The sequence below is a fragment of the Oreochromis niloticus genome, linkage group LG3 (assembly GCF_001858045.2).
Source record: "Oreochromis niloticus isolate F11D_XX linkage group LG3, O_niloticus_UMD_NMBU, whole genome shotgun sequence".
In the NCBI taxonomy this organism is placed as follows: domain Eukaryota; kingdom Metazoa; phylum Chordata; class Actinopteri; order Cichliformes; family Cichlidae; genus Oreochromis; species Oreochromis niloticus.
The window spans coordinates 57936368-57946537 of NC_031967.2; the positions used below are offsets into that span (position 1 = coordinate 57936368).

The following is a 10170-nucleotide window of genomic DNA, read 5'->3' on the forward strand; positions in this document are numbered from 1 at the left end:
GTTAACACATTTTGTGCGTTATTTTCAGAATCTAACAACAGGACCTAAAAGTAGCAGCTCAGTAATTGGGTGATAACCCTGTGTTTAGTCAATTAAACTGTACATTAACAATGTATTACAACTATATCAACTGAATAAATAAAATGTTTAGTTATTGTTTGTTTTACACAATCCTATTCTCATTACTTTGAACAATTAAAAAAAAAATGATGTAATGTGGATCAAGGTGTGTATGGTGTTCTAAAATTCTGAAAGAACATTCATCTTTTATTTCTCAATATGTATATATACCAATTACTGGCCCTGGCTATCCTATAACCTGAAGTATACACACAGAACACAGGCTTAATTTTGACCGTTCACATGTGAACTAAGGCAATAAAATTGAAGTTAAAGCAGAAAATGAAGTAAGAAAGAATGCACATGCTGAAAATTGAATCAAATTCTGCCCAGCAACATGACATACCAGCGGAGGGAAGGGGGCGCTATCTTTTCGCGCCACTGAAACAAAGGAGACAAAAGGGGTGTCCAAATTCATAGGCTGCATCCTCCTGAGACCCGTCCTTTGGGGTCTTTGTGGGCCGGGTCATCAGAAGGTCGGTTAGGCTGGAAGTAAACGGCTGTGAATTTGAACGATCTAGCCTTCAGATTTGCGACAGAAATAACAGGACACTGATGTAAATTCTCGACCATCTCACACTTCTATTTAATCAGTTTTCTATTCAGCTGTGTGAAAACCAAGGAGGAACCCACCCGAGGGATTAATAAAGTTTTATTTTATCTAATCTAATAACTTTAATTTCAGCCAAACCGATTTACTCATGAACAAATAAAACACTGAAAAAAGCCAAACATTTTTAAGTTATCTGAGTGACTTATCTATCACGTTTAACCGGAGTAGCGAAAGACCGCGGTGATCTGAAAACGATGCTGGGAGTCCAGTGTTCTCACCGGCTCTAATGACCCTTGACCTCCCATCTAGCTATCAGTTCAGTTTCAGTTTCAGTTGAAACAGCAGTTTGGCTTTGACGTAATCGGCCTTTAAATGCGGTGTACTGGAAATTTCTTTAGTTTACGTATTAATCACATCACTTTAGTAATAGTAGTAACACTTTCTGTACTCAGTATAGAAAAGTCACTCTTAACATCAGTTGTATGCATGTGGAATGTGATCACAAGTGGGTCCCAAGTTTTATTGCAACTTCACAGCAGACTCATTTTCATCTTGAGGGCTCTGGACATCCTGTTGCAGAGGAGAGGACGGTTGGTCAGAACTGTTCCTAGACTGAAGAGAGAAGGATCTGCTGTGGAATGTTCCTTGTTTGGGAGGTATAAAAGGGTTCAGGGTGATGTCTTTCCCTCAGAAAAACGGGTTAGGTGTGTGATCTAAATGTTTTTCTCCACTGCAGTGTTTTTCTTTTCTTTTTTAATAAACCACACTTCAAAAGACACACTCGCCTGTTGTTTGCAGTTTTTATTCAAGATTTTCCATAACAGCGGCCTCCGAAGGATGCAGCCTAGGTTTTGGGACAGATGTTACGAATTTGTACAGCCTTCGTCGTGTCGCTGTGACGCAATCGGCCTACAAATACAGCCTTAGGAGGATGCAGCCCATGAATTTGGATACCCCCAAAGATGGAGGGTACATTGCTTGGTATGTTGTCAGACCTTACAGTAAGTAGCATTTATCAGTTTATCTTAATGTACTGAAAATATGTCAATTCTCTGGAGAGATGTGAAACTTAGAATTTTTATAAAATATAGGAGTTATTTAGGAGTTTTGAGTTAAAGTGCTGTTAATTACTGCTTAACTATACCTAGCTAACCTTAAGGTAACAGTTATTGCTAACATATCCTTCCCTTAATTTTAGTATTAGTTCTTGGCTTTAGTGCCATACTTCGTTAGAGTTAATCTGTTTTGGCAGCAATTTTATATATTACTTAAAATTCAGTTTCAGTTGTCAGTATTCAGAAATGGCTCTTAGTACCAGTGTTGTAGTTACTAATGTAACCCGGGTCCCACGTAGCTATGGTAACGCTAGGGTATATAGTACAATGAGACTGGGCCTGGGTTCGTAGTGCTACTAATTATGATACTTGATACCCTCTAATTGAACTAATTATGATACTTGATACCCTCTAATTGAATTAATAAGGACCACCACAACTATATTTTACACAAATCCCTCACCGGGTATTTATTTAGACAACGAAGAAATAAGTAAAATAAACACTTACTTTTATAAAATGAAATGAATTAAATTCAAATAAACAAACAAAACCACGGTAAATGTGACTACATGGGTTATAAATAAAAGATTATCCAAACAAAATAACTCTTTGGTGCCAACTGTTATTTCAGTTACAACAGCTCACATCTTTAAAAGGGATGAATTTCAACCTTTGAAAATAACTTTGGTTACAAATACACACTTACTCAATTTAACCAAATTTGTAACAGTGGGCCCACACACACACACACACACACACACACACGCACACTTTAACCTGTCCACACTACACCTGTAGCACAGTGCTTGTTGCAGGCCTGATTCGAAGTTCGGGTGCGGTGAGGCCTAAAACTGATGGCCGCTTCACTCAAACTGAGCAATAAACAAAATACGTGCACTTTAGTTCCAGTTAGTACTCATGAGTCCAATGAGTTTGTTAGTGGGGCAATCAGAAACGGGCAGTTAGTTCATCAGTAGTGAAGACAGTCAGGGGCGAGAAAACAGCAGGGTCCATCCGGGCAGAAACCTCTCTCTCCCTCTCCTTCCACAGCGTCCCTCGGCTTCTAAACATATTAAAACACTTGAGCTACAATACCAAATGCTATCACATAACGATTTAGCATTAGCATGCTTTGACTGAAAATCACAGAGCTAAACATACAGCATGGTATCACAGCACATAACACGGTAAGCTGCGCTAATTAGCAAGCCGCTAGTTAGCATCACATATCACGCCATTTTACAACTATAACGAATAGTTACAGTACAAATGTCAAGGCACACACTCTCATTTACCTCTTGCAGATCACAAATAAGTAATATCAGGACCACAGGTAGTCGACCTCAGAGATACACTTAGATGCAAAATCCACACCACGTTTGCCTTACGACATCTCTCTCTTCGGACTTAGCATCTGTGTCCGCTCCCACAGATTCACACAAACCTTTACCACTCGTCCCACCCCCATAACAGAGAAGAGTGACATTGACTGGCTCATCAGCACATCAACCAATGATAATACAACATTTAGATAACTGACATTAGATGGATAAACAAATTTAGGTTACACCCCAACATATTGCTTCTGCACAGTAAATGAACTCTAAAGCATGAAACCCTTTTATTGATTGGACTCTTAACTGTAAATGAAATACATTTGTACCCAAGCATATGATTTTTAAACCTTTTATCAACTATTTATATTTTAACCATTTTTTATAACCGTAAACTTTTCTTTTCTTTATACTGCAAGCCCGAATAATTGCAGACAGGACTACACCCTCCCCCTTCTAACCGTGTAGATGTCCTCATCCCACCTCTGACTTCTCTTTAGCTTTACAGGGTGATGGTCTTCCTCACTTCCTAAGAACTTCTTCGATGTCTTAGAACGTCCGTTTGATTCACTGATGTCTGGAGGGTTTAATCCATCCATCCATCCATCTTCATCCACTTTATCCGAGGCCGGGTCGCGGGGGCAGCAGCCTAAGCAGAGAAGCCCAGACCTCCCTCTCCCCAGCCACCTCCTCCAGCTTATCCGGGGGAACACCAAGGCGTTCCCAGGCCAGCCGAGAGATATAATCTCTCCAGCGTGTCCTGGGTCTGCCCCGGGGCCTCCTCCCGGTGGGACATGCCCGGAACACCTCAACTGGTCCTTTCAATGTGGAGGAGCAGCGGCTCTACTCTGAGCCCCTCCCGGATGGCCGAACTTCTCACCCTATCTCTAAGGGAGAGGCCAGCCACCCTTCGGAGGAAGCTCATTTCTGCCGCTTGTATCCACGATCTCGTTCTTTCAGTCACTACCCACAGCTAGTGGCCATAGGTGAGGGTAGGGACGTAGATCGACCGGTAAATTGAGAGCTTCGCTTTTACACTCAGCTCCCTCTTCACCACGACGGACCGGTGCAGCGTCCGCATCACTGCAGCCGCAGCACCAATCCGTCTGTCGATCTCCGGCTCCCTTCTCCCATCACTCGCGAACAAGACCCCGAGATACTTGAACTCCTCCACTTGGGGCAGGAACTCATCCCCGACCCGGAGTGGGCACTCCACCCTTTTCCGGCTGAGAACCATGGCCTCAGATTTGGAGGTGCTGATCCTCATTCCCGCTGCTTCACACTCGGCTGCGAACCGTTCCAGTGCGAGCTGGAGGCCTTCACCTGATGAAGCCAACAGAACCACATCATCCACAAAAAGCAGAGATGAGATTCTGAGGCCACCGAAGCGAAAGCCCTCCGCCACTTGGCTGCGGCTAGAAATCCTGTCCATAAAAATTATGAACAGAACCGGTGACAAAGGGCAGCCCTGGCGGAGCCCATCATCCACCGGGAACGAGTCCGACTTATTGCCGGCAATGCGAACCAAACTCTTGCAACGGTTGTATAGGGATCGAATGGCCCGTAGCAATGGGCCAGACACCCCATACTCCCGCAACACCTCCCACAGGACATCCCGAGGGACACGGTCGAATGCCTTCTCCAAGTCCCCAAAACACATGTAGACTGGTTGGGCAAACTCCCATGCACACTCAAGTATCCTTGAGAGGATAAAGAGCTGGTCCAGTGTTCCGCGACCAGGTCAAAAACCGCATTGTTCCTCCTGTATCCGAGGTTCGACTAGCGGACGAACTCTCCTTTCCAGCACCCTGGCATAGACTTTCCCAGGGAGGCTGAGGAGTGTGATCCCCCTGTAGTTGGAACACACCCTCCGGTCTCCCTTCTTAAAGATGGGGACCACCACCCCGGTCTGCCAGTCCAGGGGTACTGCCCCTGAACTCCACGCAACATTGTAGAGGCGTGTCAACCAGGACAGCCCTACAACGTCCAGAGCCTTCAGGAACTCGGGGCGGACCTCATCAACACCAGGGGCTCTGCCACCAAGGAGTTGTTTAACTGCCTCAGTGACCTCGCCCCCGGAAATTGGCGGGTCATTCCCCTCATCCCCAGACTCTGCTTCCTCCTCGGAAGACGTGTCAGTGGGATTAAGGAGGTCCTCGAAGTATTCCTTCCACCGCCTGACAATTTTCTCAGTCGACGTCAGCAGCGCTCCGCCAGCAATATACACAGTGCAGGTAAAGCACCGCTTTCCCCTCCTGAGACGCCTGACGGTTTGCCAGAATCTCTTCGAGGCAGTCCGAAAGTCTTTTTCCATGGCCTCTCCGAACTCCTCCCACACCCGAGTTTTTGCTTCAGCCACTGCCCGAGCCGCATTCCGCTTGGCCTGTCGATACCTGTCGGCTGCCTCCGAAGTCCCACAGGCTAACCAAGCCCGATAGGACTCCTTCTTCAGCCTGGTGGCTCCTTTCACCTCTGGTGTCCATCATTTGGTTCGGGGATTACCACCACGGCAGGCACCAACCACCAGCAGCTCAATGCAGCAGCTTCGGCGATGGAGACGCTGAACATGGTCCATTCGGAATCAATGTCCCCAGTCTGCCTCGGAATGCTGTTGAAGCTCTGCCGGAGGTGTGCGTTGAAGATCTCGCGGACTGGGGCCTCTGCTAGACGTTCCCAGCACACCCTCACTGCACGTTTAGGTGCACCGGGTCTGTCCAGCGTCCTCCCCCGCCACCTGATCCAACTCACCACCAGGTGGTGATCAGTTGACAGCTCAGCCCCTCTCTTTACCCGAGTGTCCAGAACATATGGTCGCAGGTCTGGTGATACGATTACAAAATCGATCATCGACCTGCGGCCTAGAGCGTCCTGGTGCCACGTGCACTTATGGACACTCTTATGTTCGAACAAGGTGTTCGTTATGGCCAAACTGTGATTTGCACAGAAGTCCAGTAACAAAACACCGCTCGGATTCAGATCAGGGAGGCCGTTCCTCCCAATCACGCCCCTCCAGGTCTCGCTGTTGTTACCCACGTGAGCATTGAAGTCTCCCAGCAGGACAACAGAGTCTCCAGATGGGGCACCTTCCAGCACCCCCCCCCCAGGGACTCTAAGAAGGCTGGGTACTCTGAACTGCCACTCGGTGCATAAGCGCAGATGACAGTCAGGACCCGTTCCCCGACCCTAAGGCGCAGGGAACAAACCCTCTCATCCACCGGGAAAAACCCCAACGTACCGGCAGCAAGCCGAGGGGATATTAGAATACCCACCCCAGCCCGCCGCCTCTCACCAGGGGCAACTCCAGACTGAGACAGAGTCCAGCCCCTCTCCAGGAGACTGGTTCCAGAGCCCAAGCCATGCGTAGAGGTGAGCCCGACTATATCTAGCCGGTACCTCTCAACCTCACGCACTAACTCAGGCTCCTTCCCCACCAGAGAGGTGACATTCCATGTCCCTATTGCCAGTCTTGGCAGCCGGGGATCAGTCCGCCAGGGCCTCCGCTCCTGGCCGCCGCCCAGCACACAATGCACCCGACCCCTATGGCGCCCCCTGTGGGTGGTGGGCCTGCGGGACGATGGGCCCATGTCTCCTCTTCGGGCTGTGCCCGGCCGGGCCCCATGGACTAAGGCCCGGCCACCAGACGCTCGCCCTCAGGCACCCTCCCCGGGCCTGGCTCCAGGGCGGGGCCCCGGTAACCCTATCCCGGGCAGGGTAAACTGTTCCCTCGATATTCTCTTCATAAGGGTAAAAAATAATCAGCATCTGAGGACAACTGGATTTGAGTTTGAAGTTTGAAACTCCTCAAATTCAAATCCTCAAATTTTTGATGCCCCAAATCATTATTGTCTCTTATCATTAACAGAAATAAGAATAGCTTGGAGGGTTTAATTTTAGTTGAATGACCACACCATGGTGCATGATGGTAACAGGCTCACAAGATGGGTGACCTAGCTTTTCATATGTCAATGTCATGGGTGGTTTTGGTTTTCTCAGGGATTTTCGGGATGTGGAAAACCGTTCACTCTCATTTCTTGTACTTCTATGAGAACTGTCACTTCGAGTTCTGTTTGAAAAAGGTGAACTTGTTTCCCATTCCTCTTCTTGCTCTCCCATGGACTCATTTGTCTCTTGAGCATCATATTCCAGCATAGTAGGTATATCATCTCCAGATGAGTTTTCACTTTCACTTTCTCCTACTGGTTGGCTTTCTGCTGCTTCAAAATGTTCCTCCTCAGAACTGTCATCCTCTTCCGAAGTCTGATGTGGCATTGCCAGTTGTCTCCTGACCTCTTGCACACCAAAACTTTGCGGATTATGGACAGTTTCAAACATTTCGTCTGATGATGCTGTGTCACTTTCTTCAACTGGATCAGGCAGTTTAACTGCTTGTCGACTTTTCTGGGCACGATGTGCTCTGGTTACGGGTCTCCTAATGTGTCCTGTGTCATCCACTGGATTAGGCATCCTGACCATGTAACCAATGGGCAACAGGTGGTCTCGGTGGAGAGTTTTGGCTATACTTGGACCATGTTCTGGTTTTACCTTATAAACAGGCAGGTTAGGTAACTTCTCCACTACAACATATGGTGTAGATTTCCAACGATCCTGCAGTTTATGCTTGCCTTTTATTCCAACATTCTGAATGAGAACCCTGTCTCCCTTCTCCAAAGGCAGATCTCTCACGCGTTGGTCATAGTGTGCTTAGTGTGCAGATGATTTTTTTGTAGCTGCATCTGATGCGAGTTTGTATGCGTCCTGCAACTCTTTTCTCATCCGTGAAACATACTGTTGGTAGGAGGACTCACTTTCACCATTTGGCGAGATTCCAAAGCAGACATCGATGGGCAGTCTAGCTTCTCTCCCAAACATGAGATAATAAGGTGAGTACCCTGTGGCATCACTCCTTGTACAATTGTACGCGTGTACCAGGTAGGTGATATGCTGGCTCCAGCACTGTTTCTTTACAGTGTCCATGGTACCAAGCATTGCTAGAAGGGTTCTGTTGAATCTTTCCGGTTGCGCATCACCTTGCGGGTGGTAGGGAGATGTCCGTGACTTCCGAATCCCCAACATGGACAACAGCTCCTTGATCAGTCGACTCTCAAAGTCTCTGCCCTGATCAGAGTGTATTCGTGCAGGTAGACCGTAGTGCACGAAGTACTTCTCCCACAGGACTCTTGCAACGGTAGTGGCTCTTTCATCTTTGGTAGGAAATGCCTGTGCATAACGTGTATAGTGATCTGTCACAACTAACACATTTGCAACACCCTTACAATCAGGCTCTATCTGTAAGAAATCAATGCAGACCAAGTCTAGAGGGCCATTACTTGTTATCTGATTCAAGGGCGAGAACAAACCCAATGTTTGTTAGTGTTGGAGTACCTACCTGTCATGCTATATTTATCAATCTGACACACAGTTGTATCTTTGGCTGACTGTGCATTATGTTCAGTTAGGTTTTATTGGAAGTTATGGAACCATTAGTGTTCTAGCTCCTAGCCCAATCTGGAATTTGTTTACATTTCTTTTTTTCCTCTTTTTTGCTATGGACCCATGTGTGTCTTTAATGAAGTTAAATTAAACTAAATTAATCACATGAGACTGTGATAGGAAGGACCCAAGCACACAATGGTTCAAAATGAATGCTTGTTTATTTACAATTTGTTTTCACCAGTTTGGTTTTAGCAGCTTTCCCGCTTCACACTTCAGTTCAGCTCTGTATCACACATCAGCTTTGACAGTCAGCCTTTTCTGGATCCTCTGCAGCTGAGCCACAAACCACACACTGCCACGGAGACAAAGACTGACACTGCAGTCTTTATGATTGACTTTTTACTGATCATTCATACTAAAGTTTTTAAAATGATTTTGTACATAAAGAATGAAAAATAGGACTAAAAGGATGCTGAAAGGATGATTTAGGTCTAATCATGTGTACCAGTTTGGCAGGGCTCTATGTAGAGTCCTGTGAGCACTCTACATGAACTGTTTGTTCATGTCTTTATGTCTTCAGCGACTTGACTCTTGTTCTCACAGGAGTGATTTAGTTTCTTTTGTTTTGTTTTGTTTTCTGCAGTTGGTGTCAGATGTTTTCCTTGAGTAGTTCTTTTGGTTTAATAAAGAAAGTCAAATGGAAAGTTTGGCTGGTCAGGTTCTGGCTGATACACACTTGCGTTTATTGTAGAAAATGAATGATCCCAAAATGAGTTAAACCCTAGCCAAATAAATAAAACAACATGAACGTCATTCAGTGGCTGTAAACTGTACAGAAAAGCTTCAGTAGCAGGATGCATGTGCGTCTGTTATCTTTTTATTTCCTTGTCACACAATAACCAACATCCAAAAGTAGTTTACATTTTCTCTTTACTCCATTCCTTTAATCAAGGGTTGAATTTTCAAAACAAAAAAATACAGACATTTATTTAGTACCATTTATTACTCCTCTCCATCGTGCTCAGGACTTCACCATGAAAACGGAGAAGTGTTTTAGTGTCTGAAAACCTTCAAACTTATGACCCAGGCTGGACTTCGTTCTGGATCACAGCAAAGAGCTTCTCCTTTTAAACCTTTCAGTGAATTTAGAAAGGGACATGACTCAGAGTTGCTTCCACCTACTGGCAAAACTGAATGTTACAGCAGGGCAGCTGCTTTGTAAATGAAAGCAATGTAACCTCTTAACGTCCACCAGTTGAAAACATTAATATACGTAATACAGTATTATTGATGTGAGCTTTTCATGTAAAAACTGTGGAAGTTAATCAGTTAACTTCCACATAGCATGTCCTTTTAACCCTTTAAAACCGGTCGGAGTGGGCACACTCCGTTTTGCGTAACTATTTTTAAATCTCTGTAGAACTGGAACTACGTAAGAGAGCGCAATATTTTTTTTCGGATATGAAACCGAAAGGAGTTGCACTTACTTGTTATGCCATTAGCTTGTCCTAGGTCATGGTTTCCTTCCACATAAAGCTTTGCAAAAATTGCATAAAAAGCGCTTGCAGCAACAAAAACTTAATATTCCAGAAACGCTTTCCCGATCCGATCAGCTGTTCGTAACACTTCCTAGGTTGGAATAGACATCAGCGCGAACTATCGCATGTCTGCC

General features: G+C 45.7%; 1 protein-coding gene across 1 annotated transcript in view; it reads left to right on the plus strand.

The window, feature by feature from the left end:
* Positions 1-215, plus strand: part of LOC106096770 (uncharacterized) — a 211578-nt gene extending 211363 nt beyond the window's left edge. The window contains exon 24 of the mRNA XM_025903296.1: positions 1-215. This exon is cut by the window's left edge and continues 1051 nt beyond it. The gene's annotated coding sequence lies outside the window, so the exon portion shown is untranslated.
* Positions 216-10170: the final 9955 nt, after the last annotated feature.